Source organism: Nannospalax galili, unplaced genomic scaffold (assembly GCF_000622305.1).
Source record: "Nannospalax galili isolate Female #2095 unplaced genomic scaffold, S.galili_v1.0 scaffold324, whole genome shotgun sequence".
Taxonomy (NCBI): domain Eukaryota; kingdom Metazoa; phylum Chordata; class Mammalia; order Rodentia; family Spalacidae; genus Nannospalax; species Nannospalax galili.
Window position 1 is genome coordinate 4,547,695 of NW_008353027.1, and position 16,937 is coordinate 4,564,631.

A 16,937-nucleotide genomic window follows, 5' to 3' on the forward strand; every position below is an offset into this window, starting at 1 on the left:
CTTCCTTCTTCCTTCCTTCCTTTCTGTTTGTGCTGGGGATCAAACCCAAGGCCCTCATGCATGCTAGGCCAACACTACCACTGGCAGCATTCCCAGTGTGTACTTTTAAAATCTTAAGAATTTTTAAAACTTTTCCAGGTCACAATCCTATTTCCTTCTATTAACTTTATAATTTTTAACTTTTCCAGTGAGGTCTAAAATTTGTTTAAAAAATTGTCTAGAGCAATGAGTTGGACGGGTCGTTGAGCAGCAGCAGTGAAAGTGTTAGAGCTAGGCAGATACTAGTAGATTTCATGGCCACTGGGAAGCCTCCCTCATGGCCTTTGGACTGCACTTACCTTTTCCCTGGTAGCTTAGAAAGGGAAGTGCCTCCTATGGGTTTAAATTACCATATGGAAAGGTGGAGGTTTTTAGGCTTTGTGGAAGTCCATCAAGGCAAAGCTACTTCCTCCTGGTCAGAAGAAGAAAATCTAAGTTCTACCTCTAGCCTGTTAGGTGGAGACCTGACATTCTAAACTACCCAAGACTTTGTGTGCTTTTGTCTCCTCCTTTCAAGAATGAATCTAGCTATGCCTAACGATCACTTCCTTAGGAGTCCACTACCCAGGAAAGCTGCTGCACCTGAAGACATGCTAGGAGAAGTGGGGAATAATTGTTCCCTTAGTGGGATAATGTACTTTTCCTTGTCTGAAGGCCCCCTTTTGGTACAGATGCTTTCAGGGCTCCCATCCTATAGGACTGTAGAACCTGCCCACTTTTCTCAGAAAAGCATAACTCTCTCTCTTTCTCCCCCTCCCCCCACCCCCATCTTACCATGTAACTCTGGCTGGCCTGGATTTGAATGCACAGAGAGCCACCTGCCTCTGCCTCCTGAGTACTAGATTAGAGGCATGTACTACAGTCTTGGCTCTTTCCTTCTCTTTGTCTCTTTTTCTTTCAGATACTGGCCAAAGCCTAAACATGCTTTCCCTTGACACTCTGGCCTTTCTCATGTTAGAAACAGAAATCAAAGGTCCAAGGACCCCATCAATACCACACAAAGACCATTTGAACAAAGCAAAATAACTCAGCAAGGCAGATTTTACTTTTGCAAAAGCGTGTCTTACATAGTCATTCAGATCCAGTTAAGTACACACAGGAGTCCTAAGCTTAGTGAGCTTTTATCCGTAACACAATAGAACTATGTCTTTTCCCCATTGGTTGGGGCCTGACAATCTTTCACAATTTAAAAGAATCACCACAAAGGGAGATGAGCTCCACTGCCCCAGGCCATCAGGCTCAGGAATGCATCAAGGCCTTTTCTTAAACAAAACTTACAGGGTATGGTGGGATTAAAAGATTAGAATTCCTTGTCATAAACCAAGTTCCAAGTTTTACAGAGTTTGAAAGGAAAGACTAATATTTAATGTTTTTACGCTCCCTTGATCTCTGGAGCCCCTCTCACCTCCCATCATGCCTCTGCTTGCCAGCCTCCGTGGCTCTCTCTTTATCATTTCCATCTCCCCTCCAGGCAGCTGCCAAGAGTTAAAGCTTTCTTGCCCTATTGTTTTTCTCTCAAGTCAAATAAAATTGTCCTTGGATTCCTTCTGAGTCTGTTTTTAAATTCTTTTATTAACGAAGGTAAGAACCCAAAAAGGGGACCCAGATTTCCTTAACACATAAGTATAGATTTACTCAAGTGAGAGTGAAGGCATTGAGTATGCGCCACAGGATGGGAGTGGGTTTTACAAGCATGTGACTCAAGAGTCCCAAATTCTTTTGTGGGGTGCTTTTTATGAGTCTAGGCAGAGGAAGGAACTGATCCCCAGGGGCAGGAAGGGGATGGAGCCTTACTCTGATTCACAGATGGGCTATTCTATAACTTTAGAAGATCTATAAAATACATAACTTTGGACAATGTGAAGGAGGGCATATATCCCATATCTTTAAACATATGTGTACCTTGTTGTATGGAAGTGGGCAATGAAAACCACCAAACAGGATCACTCCATGAATGAGAAAAACAGTTTATTGAGAAACTCCTGGGCTACCTCTCAAAGATAGAGAAATAGCAGCTAACAGAAGAAGTAGGGTAGATTTTATAGAAAGTTAGAAGCTTGGGTGGCTTTCCAGGAGATTCTTGCCTGGGGTGAGGGCAGCGACCATGGAATTGGAGGGCGAGGGAACTGTAATCTTCCTGATAAGCAGGGAATTTTACAACTGGTTTCTGCTGAAACCTGGTCTCTGCTTGGGGGGTGTTTGCAAAACCCACTTTCTGCAAGGGGGTTTGCTGAGACTGGTTCCTGAGGAATGCGAAGTTTTGATTTTCCTCTTCCTGGTTGTGGAGCCTATTGGTCTGACCTTCTGGGAGGCTTGGCAGCACTGCTGCCATTTTGAGGACCTGACACCTGTCAGACCTATGGATGAGACAGTAAATAGAGATTTTTCTTTTCCTAATGGGCCACCTCAACGCTGGGTTTCTGGGTTGTCCCTATCTTTGCTGCCTCACTTTAAATGTAAGATTAGGCAGGAACTCAATTTCATTTTTCTTCATTCTTTCTTCTCTGCCTATTTTCCCACTACTAAATATCCCATCAACCCTTTATTAACCTGAGGTGCCAATATGAGGGTTACAACTATATTCAGCAGCTTTACTTACTATGACAAAATACCTGAAATAATTAACTTATAAAGAGGAAAATTATAACTCATAGTTTCAGAGGCATTAGTCCATGGCCACTTGGCATGTTGCTTTGGGCCGGTGGTGGCACAGTAGATCACAGTGTATAACAGTGGAGGCCTGTTCGCCTACTGGTGCTCTGGAAGCAAAGAAGGAGCCAGGGTCCTGAGATCCCCTTCAAGGGTACAAGGTCAGTGACCATAACCTCCTTCCACTACTAGGTTCCATCTCTAACAAGTTCCATCACCTCCCAAATAGCACCAGAGGCTGAAGGCTCAAGTCTTATCATAAAAGGGCCTTTAGGAGACCCTCTAGATTCAAACTTAGATCCAATTAAGGGAAAACTAAACTCTCCGTTCTGCCCTAATGTTGTAAAAGACAATCTGTAGAGTGTCTCATCACCTGGAAGTTTCCTTCTTTTTATCCTACCTATGAAAATTTTCCCTACACATTTTAGAAAAGCATAGCAGGGCTTAGACATGGCTCAATAGGTAAGAACACTTACTGTGAAAGCACAAAGACTTGGGTTCAAATTCTAAAGCATTTACATGAAAAGTTGGGCATGAATGTGTATATGTGTGCTTTTAACCCCAGGATTAGGGGGTGGATACAGGTGGATCCCAGAAGTTTGCTGGCCAGCCAGCCTTCCCAAAAAAGCAAGATTCTATCTTAAAGGATAAGGCAGAGAACAGTAGAAGACACCTGATGCCTTCCTCTAGCTTCTGTATATGTGCATACGACACACACACACACACACACACACACACCAGAAAAAGCATATAAAGTTTCAAATATTACAGCTAGATATTTGATTGGAATCGCAGTGAATTTTGAGACAGGGTCTCCCTGTTGGGGAACCCTGCTGTTAGGGTTGCAGTTTCTCCATGTCTGGATAGCCCTGAGGGGCTCGGCGCCAAATGGAAAAACTCTCCTTTTCAGCAGGGGGCCTCCTGCTCTCTTCCTGGTTCACCTTGAAGTGCCGCCAAGCACGGATGCCTGACCTTATCTGAAAACATGGCCTTTAGCATAGTTACCTGGAGTAAAAACTACTCCCAGGTTTTCTCTATATGATAATCAGGCACTGTCTGACAGTCTGGAAGACAGAAGCCCACTGCCACATGTAAATAAAGCATACTATGAGCACCTATCAACTGAGGCTTTTGCTACTGCCTCCACACTATAAATTCTCTACTTTTCCCACTAATAAACAGAGCTGTATCACTGTCTGGAGCTGTTTTTCACTGTGCCTGGAGCTGTGTCATTGCTGTTTCACTGCACCTGGGACCAACCTCCCCGGAAGGACTTTCTTAAGAGCTGTCTTCCGTCAGCGCCCACTGGCCATTCTGACCCTGTTCGCCGCTTCTGTTCTCCCTGCCCTCGTGGATCAGTGGCCAACGACCTGTGAGCACAGGGAGAGCCTCCCGCAGCTGGCCCAAGCCTCCCGCAGCTGGCCCGCCGAGCTGCCCTGCAGGTCTCCCTGTAGCCCCAGCTGGCCTTGAATTCACTATGTAGACTAGACTGGTCTCTATGTCACAGAGATCTGCCTGTCTTTGTCTCCCAAATGCTGAGATTAACCTCGTAAGCCTCCATGCCCAGCTCTACACTGAATTTTTTAATTAATTGGAGAATAGTTGACAAATATATGTTTAGTCACGCAACCTAAGATCTGTATATAGAAGAACAGAGAATGGAAGAGAGACAGAAAAGACATTATTGGATGTCTCCAGGAGGGCTCTGAACTTTGTTTTCAGGTTGGCTTTACTTTGGTCAGGGGAGATGAGCAATGAAAACCCTCAGTGGTTAAGAGGAAACAGCACATTGAAAGTCACGGTTCACTTCCCTGGAAGTGGGCCATGGGCTCTACAAGTGGAAAAGAGCCTTCATCAGGCAAGAGACCAGGCAAGGGGCGAGTGAGGGGCAGAGGATGTGAGTGCCTCAGAGAATGCTCTGTGCCCCAGCAGTGGGTTGAGAAAGCAGCCAGTTGTCTCCAAGTGGCCTTGCACTGCAGGCATGCAGAGCCAGAGGAAGCTCAGGCTGGGATGGAGAGAATGAGATGCTGTGGGCCTGGTGGCTGGGGGCCATGGTGTGGCTGGGGGTGTGCTTGGCAAATGCAGGCACATGACTGTGAAGACAGAACATGTCAAGTTTCCACTGAATTGATACCAGTGGAAGACAAAAGAGAGTGGAGAAGTAGAAGCTCCCTCTCCCTGATGTCTTGGTGCTGCTGTACCTTATCTTGGCACAGGACCGAGTCGGCTTCCAGAGAGAAGATGACCCAGAGGGTGGAGGAAATCCAGATACTAATCAGCAAAGTTTGTGTTACAGCAAACGGTATATCGAAATGACAAATCCAATTTTGTGGGAAGAAACAGTTGGATTTTGTTTTGCCCAAGATACTGAAATATGGTTTTATATACATTTCATATCTATCACACTTTTTAGCTTCTGAAGACTGAATTCCAGCATTAGAAAAAAAAATTCTCAAGGGCTTAGAGAATGAAACAAGCAAATATGTCAGTAAGACAGAAAAAGAAATCAAAAGCTTTTCTTCCTGTGAAAAAGAATTAGTGGCAGCCAATTGTGGACTGCTAGATCATTGGCAGCCTCTCTCTGTCTCTGAATGCAGATAAGAATTTTGAAAGGATTCTGGAATAAGCCCCCTGAGTCCATGGCCTTGCTCTTCTGGGTCATAGAGATGAAGAAGACAAATGAGGAACTTCTCATCTCAGGGGTCCTACCATTGCCATACAGGAAGCCCATTACACACTGAGGGTAGGCTGGATTCCTACCACTGCTTTGTGACCAGCATCCTGCAGCTGGCCCGAGATCTGTGTGTAGGAAAAGATGGGTGTCACTTTTAAACAGTCCTCCTTGTTTGTAGATTTAAAATCTTCTGAGACAGGCATAATGGTACTGTTGTGGGAGCTTTTCGGGTCAACACCTGAGCCCTGAACCCTAATGAGCTAGGCTCAGCCACCTGTCCACAATATACCAAGTAAAGATACCAGCAATAGTGAAATGCAGAGAAAGGAGGTTACTTAGCATGGATACACTGAGACGAGGAATAAGTAAAGAGGTCCAGTGATGCCCCAGCTTCATCTTCGAGGTACCAATATGAAGTTTGGGGTTTTTTTGTTTGTTTGTTTGTTGTTTTGTTCTGTTTTGTTTTGTTTTGGCCTTTTTGAGACAGGGTCTCCCTGTACCCCAGCTGGCCTAGAACTCACTATGTAGACCAGGCTGGCCCTGAACTCACAAAGATCCACCTGACTCTGCCTCCCAAGTTCTGGGATTAAAGGTGTGTACCACCATACCCTGCCAAAGTTTGGTTTTAAAAAGAAGACAAGAGGTCAAGCAGTCCTGGTCAAGGTGCAGTTCTACCCATCACTGATTCAGCAATGTCTGAGTTCTAGATTCTTCTGCAAGGTAGTCTGATAAGTTGTCAGAACTGCATAAAAGTTTTTCTTGGGAAACAAGCTCCTTCTCTGGCCAGCCCCAGGGCTTCAGTCTTTTCCTTCCCAGCATGAGATTCCTGGGGAAATTCCAATTCCTTCGAGATCATTATTTCAGTATCTGATTGCCAAAGGGAAGGGCACAAGCGTCTCTTTATATCTTTGCTCCTGCCTGGATGGTTACAGTACACACCTGTCAGTCCCAGGATCTTGAGAGACTGAGGCAAGAGGATTGGACCCTTGGGCCTATAGTTAAATCCCATCTTTAAAGAAAAATTATCTAAGGAAAGGCAGATTCTGCTCCCAAAAAGATTCATTTCATTTTATCTTGGCTGAGGAGCTCGGGATGTTTTCTGTACATAATTTTCCTGGTAGGGCTAGCATAAACAAAGTCTCCACTCCCCTGTCTCCTGACAACCTCAGGCAACCCGGAGGCAGATAGCTTCTCAACCTCAGGCAACCCGGAGGTAGATAGCTTCTCGCATACTGTCTGGGTGTCAGCTGCTGTTTCTGCTGTGCCCCTGCTGGATTGCCAAGAGACCCAGTCCCATCCTGGCCTCTGCATTTTGGGTACTCTCGCCTCCCATCCCAGCCTTCTCCCACTCTGCTGGCTGGCCATCAGCCTCTTCACACTCCCTTCCCGTGGATACTCAGGAGCTTCGAGCACACTGCCCTCATCATTTGTCAGTACTTGTCCCACAGCTGGCTCCACGCCCTTCCATCCATGCCAATTGGCCACTGTTGTTCTGGTGCTCCATTGCTATGGGGTATAGGAAATTTCATTTCATTTCACGGTCATTCCAGAATTCACTCTGGGAGGGTGACCTCTCATGGTGATTATAGGTATCAATTCTATGCGTGGTACCCCCAGCACTGAGGTGGAATAGAAAACAGCACCCCCAGCCTTCATCAATGCTAAATCTTCTAGCCCACAAGGCAGGAATGATTTTTACATTTATATACATATTTTTAAATTTTTTATATGTTTGAGTGTTTTGCTTGCATGTAAGTGCACCCATGTGTGTAATGCCTGTAGGAGCCAGAAGAGGGCGTGGATCTCTTGGAACTAGAAATAGGAAGTTAGTTACCATGTGGGTGCCAGGCACCTAACCCAGGTCCTCTAGAGGAGCAACCAGAGCTCTTAACCATTGAGCCATCTCTCCAGCCCCAATTTGAATGGCTGAAAAGAAATCAAAAGAATATTAATAGTTTGGGGGGGTACATAAAAAGTTCAAATTTATAAAACTAAAAATCAAAGACAATAAAAATGTAATCTGTAAAAAAAAAAAAAAAGTTCAAATTTATGAGCGTATGAATAAAGTTTTGTTAGAGTACTGCCGTACTTGTTCATTTGACCAGTTTTGTACTTCCTGACAGAACGGGATAGTTCCAATAGAGACTGAAGGCTCACAGAACTGGAAAACTTACCACCTTGCCTGTTGTAGTAACGAGTGGCTGAACAACCTTTCTAGGTAAAGCCCTCCCTGCCCTGATGGCTGGTGTGTCTTGAAAGCGAGTACAGCTCTCAGAATGTGGGAAAAGCTACTGGAATGATTTTGTCCACAAGCCGAGCAGCCTCCAGAACTGGGTAGTTGACTTTCATCGGTGATGTAGCTCATCTCCTCTGAGCTTCTTGTTCTCTAGGCCTGGAAATGTTTTCTCCTTTGTCACTTTTGCTTGTTCAAAGCTTCAAAATTTTGCAATCAGGCCTTGTTATGACAGACTGTAACCCTAATTCTTAATGCTTCTGTTTCTAAGCATCCTATCTAGTCTTTTTTTTTTTTTTTAAATTTCCCTGTTGAATTTTCCCAGAAAGAAAGGGAACTAATTGGCTTTTATGTGTATGTGTGCCAGGTTATAAGTAAACCAAATAACTGACTTTGATTAGATACCCTCTCTGAAGTGATCTGCTCTAAGGGACAGGGTCACAGAGGGCTAAGCAAAAACCAAAGCTGCTCCTTTGGGTTTCCCCTAGCAGGGTTGATGGGAATGACAGCTAATGGGAATAACTTATTTACTGCGTTAAGAATCAGTACTGCCCATACCCCCTCCAAAGAAAAAGAGTCAAGAGAACCTCTTGTCAGCAGGGCTTGCCCTTGTCAAGGTAACCAGGAGGACAATATAACCAGGAGGACAGAAGTCAGCAGCAGCAGGCTGTGTTGTCTCTAGGGGGGTTCATGGAAGGCAGCCAGGGAGGAAGTCAGGTGAGGAGGCCACTTCAAGGCAATCAATAGTTGAACCATATTGAGGACAGATTCAAGTCCAACAGGGCAGAGCAGTTAGAGCACGTCAAGATCTCCAAGTTATCTAAGTTTAGAGAAAACCATTTTCACCAGTGGGAAACTGAAGGGCTAACAAGCACCCAAGATTCACCCTTACAGCGTGTGTGTGTGTGTGTGTGTGTGTGTGTGTGTGTGTGTGTGTGAGAGAACAATGATACATTTCTGGGGCAATACTTAACAACGTTAACAAAGAGAATCACAACACTGGATCAATAGTGGCATGGATAACTCCAGACTGCCACCTACAACATGACTTGTGGATGTGACCAATATGGGTAAGTCAGCAAGGCAGGGAATCCATGTACACAGCTAAGGCCTAGAGAAGGTGGGAACACAGCAGGTGTGTGAGCACTTGTAGAAATACTCACAGATGACTCCAGCTGACCTTGGCATAGCACGAATTAGGGACAAATGGAGCAAAGTGAGAGAACATCAGTAAGACACAAACTTGGGTCTGTTGGATGTCTTCTCCTTGATCCTGAAAGTATCTACACAGATTGCGGGTCCCCAGTCACAGCCTAGAGACTGAGTTCTCCCTGGGGAAGCCAGCTTGCTCTCTTGAGGCTGGGCAGCATTCATTCACTTGTCCATTTGGCCAATATTTCTTGTATAATGTCCGTTTGTCAGGTGAGTACTTGTTATTGAAGGATGATATTGCTTAAGATAAATGTGATCTCCTCCCTCAAGAAGTTTACAATCCAAGAGCTTTGTGACCAAGCAAGTAATAGTAATCAGTGGTGAATGTCAAGGCAGGAGAAATATAGACAAATGGAGTCAGGTCCAGGCAGAAGATTCAGGAGTAGAAGTTAACACAGCTCCTTGTTTGGGCTGGGAATATTCAAGTGCTAGAATTTATTACACAGGAGACCACTAGACAGATACTAGAGAGCCGCTAATGTCCTATGACCATTTTAGAGAATTTATAGCTCAAGGACACCTTTGAAGTCCCATGGTCATCTTCCTCCCATCAGTTTGGAGCCACATGAACACCTGGTCCCCTCCTATTTTTATCCCAGAGAGCAATGAGGTTCAAATCCATATAATGCAGTTGGCAGATTTCATTCCCAGAGACCAAAATATGATGAGGCTCAGTGACTTGACCAAGGGCATTTATTGAGTCAACAGTAGAGAACAGAACCCAGTCACCTGACGCTATGGCCTGTGGCTCCCCCTTCCCTTGATGTGTCAACTAAGAGGAAAATAATCTCCTGAAGTATCAGATAGCTCTGGTCTTCTCATGAGTGAGCAAGCTAACGAGCGAATCAGAAGAGGTGGTGTTGGATTTCTCTTGACAGAACCCCTTTGGAAAATGCAGGGACAAATGCAAGAAGAATGCGACTTATGTTATAATGCAAACAAAAATATTTTTAAACCCCCCAGAGGACTAACAAATACTCAGAGGACTGGCTATGAGTGTCAGCCTAAAGGAGAGCAGAGAAAGAGTCAAGTGTACAATAGTGTTCTCAGCCAGGCAAGAGGATCGTTCACAGGTTACCCTTTTTATATAGCCAGATGAGTGTCCGCTGCCATCTCAGCTGTAAAGGTGTATGGAAGAGGGTTGTTTTAATTTATTATTATTATTATTGTTAATATATTAGTGTATATATTATTGCTGGAGATTGAACCCAGGGTCTTGTACATGGTAGCCAAGTTCTCTACTACTGAGCCACATCTCCATTCCGAGAGGCATATCTTAAATACAGATCATTAAGAGTGGTCCCACTTAAGACTGAAATACTGCCTAGTAACACATGCTAGTTGAGATCACGACTGCCTGAATTCCTGTTGAGATGACAGAAAATGACACTTTCTTTAGAAAAGAGAATCTGGGATCCTCTTCACTGTGTGCCAATGAAAACCTGGTCTGTGTACTATGTGTCTCCCTCCTCCTTGCTATAGTTTGGATTTCAATGTATTCTGAAGACCCATGGGTTGAAGGTACGGTCTCCAGGGCAATGCTACCGTGAAATGTTCACCTTTTGGAGGTGAGACCTTATGGGAAATTCTTAGATCGTTGAAGATATGTCTTGAGAGGATGGTGCCACCCCACTCTCTTTCTTACTGGCCACGTTGTGAGACATCTGTTCTCCTCTTTGCCACCCTGGAACCCCACCAAAGGCTTACTAGAAATTATGGAGTGGAACCTCTAAAACCAAGAGTCAGGGCAACTTTCCTCTTCATAAGTTGCTTATCTCGTGTATTTTGTTATACTGATAGAAAGGCAACTTAACTTACACACCCCTCCCACCAACATTGTTGGAATGATAAAGGAATTTGTTGTTAAATTTTACATTACTTACAGAATTCCATATTTATTTCCTTCAGGTAGAATTTCTATGAGTTTCTTAAAGACTGTGTCTTTCTTGGCCTCAGAGAGTGACAATGTGGTTTTACCACCACACAGGTCTGCCTAAAACAGTGTCATGTCTGCTTCCTAGCCTTGTTTTCCACAATGGCACCTCCTAGGATTGGGCTTCTCCAGTCCTTTAGTTAACAAAGCAACACTGAGATGAGCTTTGTGATGTTGCCTTTAAGTGTCAATTTGACTGGGCTGAGAGATGCCCAGATAGATGAAAAAATACTATTTCTGGTTGTGTCCGTAGGTGTCTCTGAAAGGGATCAACATTTGAATTTGAATCCCAGTGAAGAACATGGCTGTCTTGAGTGTGGTTGGACATTATCTAATCCTTTCAGGGAGCAAACAGCACAAAAGATGGAGAAAGGGAACGTTTTGTCATCTCTTCAAACTGGGGCATCCACCTTTTCCTGTCCTCGGACGTCACTGCCGCTGATCTGGGAAACTTCAGGCTCAGACTGAGACTTACAACCCTGGCTTTCTTTCTCAGTTTGCAGATGGCAGACTGGGGGACTTCTCTGTCTCCACCTTGATGAGCCAATCCCTAATACATTCCTTTCTGTATATCCATATTTATTCTGTTGGTTTTGTTTTTCTGGAGAGCCCAGGCAAGCACAGCTTCTTTAATATTTCTCTGTTTGAAAGACAAAAGGAAATTGGAAAGGAAAACCCTGTCCTTTGACAAGTTAATCCACTTGTGGACTGTGTGCTGAAACATTTCTATGGGCTTGATTTTATAAAAACACAAAACACAGTCTTCCACTGTCATAAAACACCTCCCATCCAAGCCACTGGGCAATGTGAGATTAAAAAGGTTAGACCTAGTTGGCCTTGGCATGCTCATTTCTACTTCCTCATCTGAAAGATATTTAATAGATGGATTGTACTGGCAAAAGGAAGGAAGAAAACTCACCTAAAGTCAGTCGTCCCATCCCAGTGTTCAGAGGTTCGTATCATGGAAATAGGTCTTTCTAGAACAACCTGTTTAGGAAGAAAATCCTATTTAGTGAAAATCAAATCCTTTGATTTTCCATTAGGCTGCAGAAGAAACTAGAAGCTACTTTACAAAGACTGGAAAAGAATATCTTCCCTGAGCTCTAGACAGGCACATCCACCTGCCCACTAGGCATCACCTCGTCAGCTGGGTTCTCAGAACCCATGTGTTGGTTCTCACTCCACCAACCCTGCCACCATCTTCCACCTAAACACCCAGTCTCGAAACCAGGGAAGCTCACCATCTCACCATCTCTACTGCCCAGTAAGTCACTAGGCTGTGTTATCCTGCCTCCAAATCTACCGTATTTATCCACTGTCATTCCCACTGCCTACGTCTCCATGGCTGAGGCCACCAGCCTATTCTCGGGGCTTCCCTCTGGCCTTGCCTCCGTGAGTGAGGAATAATCCTTCCAAAATGCAAATTGGATCCTGTCACTTTCCTGCCTAATATCATGGGGAACAAAGGACAAACAAGTCTTCTAAAGAACTTCTTTGTCTGAATTGCTTTCTCTCTGCAGATGTCTTGCCACTCCCCCACACTCCTACTCTTTCCTTGAGCTATGAAAACCTTGAGTTCTCAGGTGAACCTTTGTGCACACTGTTCCCACAGCTTCACCAGATCCTTATTCTTACTTGCCCTGGCTTGACTGACTGCTAACCCTCAGACCTCAGCTTGGTAGCTCGCTCTTAACTTCTGTGCTCCATGACACAGCTATGTGTCTTTCTCTTGGGGTGACTAAAACGTTTTGTTTCTTGATACAGGTGGAGGTTATACTACCTTATGCTTTTGTCAAAACACAAACAGTACACTAAAATGGGTGAATTTTGAGCTGACGAGACAGCTCACCCACCAAGCCAGATGACCCAAGTTCAATCCCCAGGACCCACAATTGTGGAAGGAAAGAACCAGCTTTCAGAAATGGTCCTCTGACCTCCACACTCTTGCAGTGGCATTCATGTGCTCCCCTCCTCCAAATAAACAAAACGAAAATTAAAATAGAATGGCTGAATTGTATTATGTAGAATGAGCACCTCCATGAATGTGGTTTTAAGAAAAGTTGATGTCTGTTCCTTGAAGGCAGGTTTAGTACTGAGAAAAGTGTCAGTACCCATAATAAATGTCTGCAGTAGGTAGTGTTAAATGAATGATTATTCCCTTTTCCACACTGCTTTTATAACTGGCATTGCAGGTTTTAAAGGTTCCACTTACCTTGCAATCCCATGAATGGGACTCAAACTTTCTTCAGTGAAACATGAAAGCCCAAGACCTGTGCACATGGTGGTGAGGGGGTAGTGGGTGGGGGAATGATTTGAGGGTGAACTCAGGAAACACTGATACAAGACAGCAGCTATACTTGCCCGGGGCATGGGGAAGGTGGGAAATACGTGTTTGGGGGTGGGAGTGTGATGACGTAAGCAAAGACCTCAGGGAAAGAGTTCTCCAAATGCCCTGTTCGCTCAGTACCCAGTTGGCTTAGCTGATTTGGGGAGCAAAGCAACAACAAAAGCAGAAAAATTATAAAATCAAAATAAATCCCAGAATTCGAGCTTTTCCATTGAACAAAAAGAACAAAAGGAAAAACTGAATGGGCCAATTTTCTGACGATCACACAACTCGTGACCTTCTACTTGATTATCGTCTCTTGAAAGGTGACTGCTTTTCTCCCACTTGTCCAAGCACACACGGAATCCATCAAGCCCTCTCCCAGGGCTGCTCAACACCACTGCTTTTCCTTGTTCGCACCTGCTGGAGACTGTTGAATGAATAAACAGACAGCCTCATTTGTAATTAGGTGGCTTGCAATCCTGAATATATTTTCCAAATGAAACGACGTCATAAGAGGCTTTGAGTTTACTAGGGCTGCCTACAGAGCCTAATTCATCTATCACACCACTGAAAGGCTATATATTTTCAGGAGAAAGAAGTACAGTTGTCACAATAGTCATAAACAAATAAAAAACCTGAGCAAGAAATGCTTGTCTGAAGCGCAGCTTAGCCACCCTGCCCGGGCTCTGCTCAGAAGATGAAGAGGGGCCCATCTCTTAAATGAATGATCATGGTTTGAAACTAGTGACTTCCTCTCCAGCCTGACAGCTGCTCAGATCAGCCAGGCACACATTACCGTCATCTTTCATAAACAGCCTCTCTGAAGTCAGTGGCATCTCCACAGCAGCCAGATCAAGTTTTTCTGCTGATGTTGGTTGGGACATAAAGGAAGAAGAAATCGATGAGTTTTACTGAGGACCTTGGACCCTGAGATGGCAGGGGCAGGCAGATAATGGATTCTTGAAGGTATGTCCTTCCATTTCTTGATGGGCCCCAAGCTATATCCCAGTAAGAACGGGAAGCAGCTGTTTCTACCTTTCACTACTTTTGGAGGAATCCCGATGGGCCATATAAGAGACACAAGAAGGGGCCGGGCATGGTGATGAATGCCTTTAATCCCAGTGCTCGGGAGGCAGAGACAGGCCAAGGCCAGCCTGGTCTACATGGTGAGCTCCAAGCCTGCTGGTGATACAGGAAGACCCTGTCACATAGCACACACCAAGGCCTGCACCGTCAAGCAGCTATGAGCAATTGGATCCCACTTAATTCTCCCTTACTGTTAGTGCTGGCCCAGTGCCACATGCTGCAGAGGTTATTTACAGAGGAGAATGCAGACAAAGGAGAGGTGTCACAAACATCACAGTGAGGGCAAGAAGAGGGCAAGGCAGGAATCCAGAGAAAGTACAGTGCAGTGTCTACAGCCCAGAGCAACTGCGGCTTACATCTCCCTTCTCCCTCATTCTCATGCTCACACGTCTAGTTCTTGAGTTCTGCTGGGTGGCATAAGGATCAGTCATCTCGAAGCTGGCTAGGCTGAATCAACAGTTTGTTGATGGTTTATTGATGCAGCATTCGCTGGCCCCTTCATACTGGAGACTCACAGAATTTCTACCTCCCCAGAGCCCTCCTGCTAGGTCAGCTTGGCTTGCATGACTGGGATCTGATTCATTTCCCCATTCCAGGCTACAGTCTTGCTCCTGCCTTCATCTGCCTTCGGGCACCTCAGTCACAGTTGCATTACTCCAGGTGAATTCCTGCTAAAGGAACCGGTCACTGGAACCACCCTCATAGGATACCTGACTTAGTTTCAGCTTTTGTCAGCTGTTAGAACTATCAGTTTCCCTGTCCCATCAGGCGACTGTGTTCTCTGTGTTCCTGATTATTGTCTATGCTTATGTAGGCCTCGGAAGACAGGATCTTGCACTACTAACACCCCTTCATGAAACGGTCTCCAAAGGACTGATAGCTTTTGGTATCAAATTCTTCTTCATTCCCACAGACCTAGGATACTTACAAAAATACCAAAAGCAGAGCCCACCTTATTTCCAAGTGGGCTATAATATTAGCATCTGAAATTGATCTTAAAAGGTAGGCAGGATTTGGAGAACAAAGCACTCTGTCAGAACCAGGGCTATTAATGAGAGTCATAGGGTAGTAACATTTCTTTATTCAAATCTCGGGTTATCGAAATTCTCCATTCCCACTCAACGGGCAATTGGTACAGGTCATCTTTGTTGGAGGAATGAGCTCCTTCTGGGTCACCTGGGCCACTGCCAGGTATTTGTTCCAGGTCTTCCTGGAGCTGGGTTGTGTAAATACTACCAATACCCTACTAGCATTCTAAAATGAAAAAGATTAAAACTAAAATTTACTAAACATAGCCACTCATTATTTACAAAATAAATGATACAGGAGTACACAGGGATGAGACATGACAGGCTCTTAGAGGCTATATAAAGGAGCTTGGACTTTTAAGAAGATGTTGAGCTATTAAACAGTTTTAAACTGGAGGATAATATGATCAGGTCAGGCTTGAAGAAAACTGCTTTGCTATTGAAGGCACAGAAGACGGAGGGCAGAGACTGAAAGGGGCAGGAGGTCACTTCTGCTAAGTTGCTCCTGAAGAGCACCATGGTTTGAATGCATTCAAATATTGGAAACTTAACCCTCAATGCACGTATTGGAAGTTAGGTCTAACAAAAGGTAATTAGACTGGTCACGGTGGTATACACAATCAGGATATGCTAAAGAGGTGGACGTAGGAGGATCACGAGTCTGAGGCCAACTTGGACCACACATTTAGGGATAAAGGGGCCTGCCACTTTATCTTGACAATCTGAGTGCCTTCCCTGGGACCCCCTGGTAGTTGTTCTCTGACCATGACACATGCACCACGACACTTGTGTATCCACAAACCATATGCATGCACGCACATACACACAAGTACACACTCACTAAATTTTAAATGTAATTATAATTTTTTTAAAGGTGATTATGTCATGAGTGTTCTGCCTTTGTGAACTGGTTAATGCTATTATGGAAGTGGGTTAGTTATCTTGAAAGTGGACTTATAAAAGTGAATTAGACTCTCCTGCATTCTCGCTGCGGACTCTTGTCTTCTGCTTTCTGTCATTGGATGATGCGGTATGAAGACCCCCACCAGGTGCCAGCAAAATGCTCTGGGATTTCCTAGCCTTCAGAACCATTGGATAAATGTCTATTGTTTATAAAATACTCAGTCCGGGGCACTCTGTTAGAGCAACACAAAAGACAAGGAACAAGAAGACTTCCAGGCTGCAGATGCCCAGTGCACAAGGCACCTGCTTCTGGGTTGCCCATCATCTCTGTTTTCATTTTACCTTCTGCCAGCTTCCCCTTCCCTCTGCTGTCTTCTATTCCTTTCCCACACCTCAGGTCTCCTGACTGGTCCAACTTCATCTGCTCTATCTTGCTGTGAGGGTGGGGAGCTCCCTGTTTTCCCCAGGAAGCTCCCACTGCCAATTTTAAAAGAAAGGACTGGCCTCAGAAGATAAATCCTTCACCCCGTGTGTTAGAAACAAGTAGGTTGATGTCCTTCATAAAAGCAGGACATCAACAGAAATGGATCAACAGAAATGTCTACTGCGAGATTATTATTCATTTCTACCCATCCAGTGTGGAATACTCTCGAAGCTTTTCTTGACCCTCCTTTAACCCAAAATGCCTCCTCTACTGGTCTTTGAAAGCCCACCCATTAAGCTAGTCATTTCTTTGTGTTAATCATTGCTTTCTCTTAACGATCCCTTTTTGAAAGTTAAAATATTCCTGGAAGGGAATGCACTTTGGCTTCCTAAACAAAGAATGAGAGGGGAAAACACAAACAGTTTTC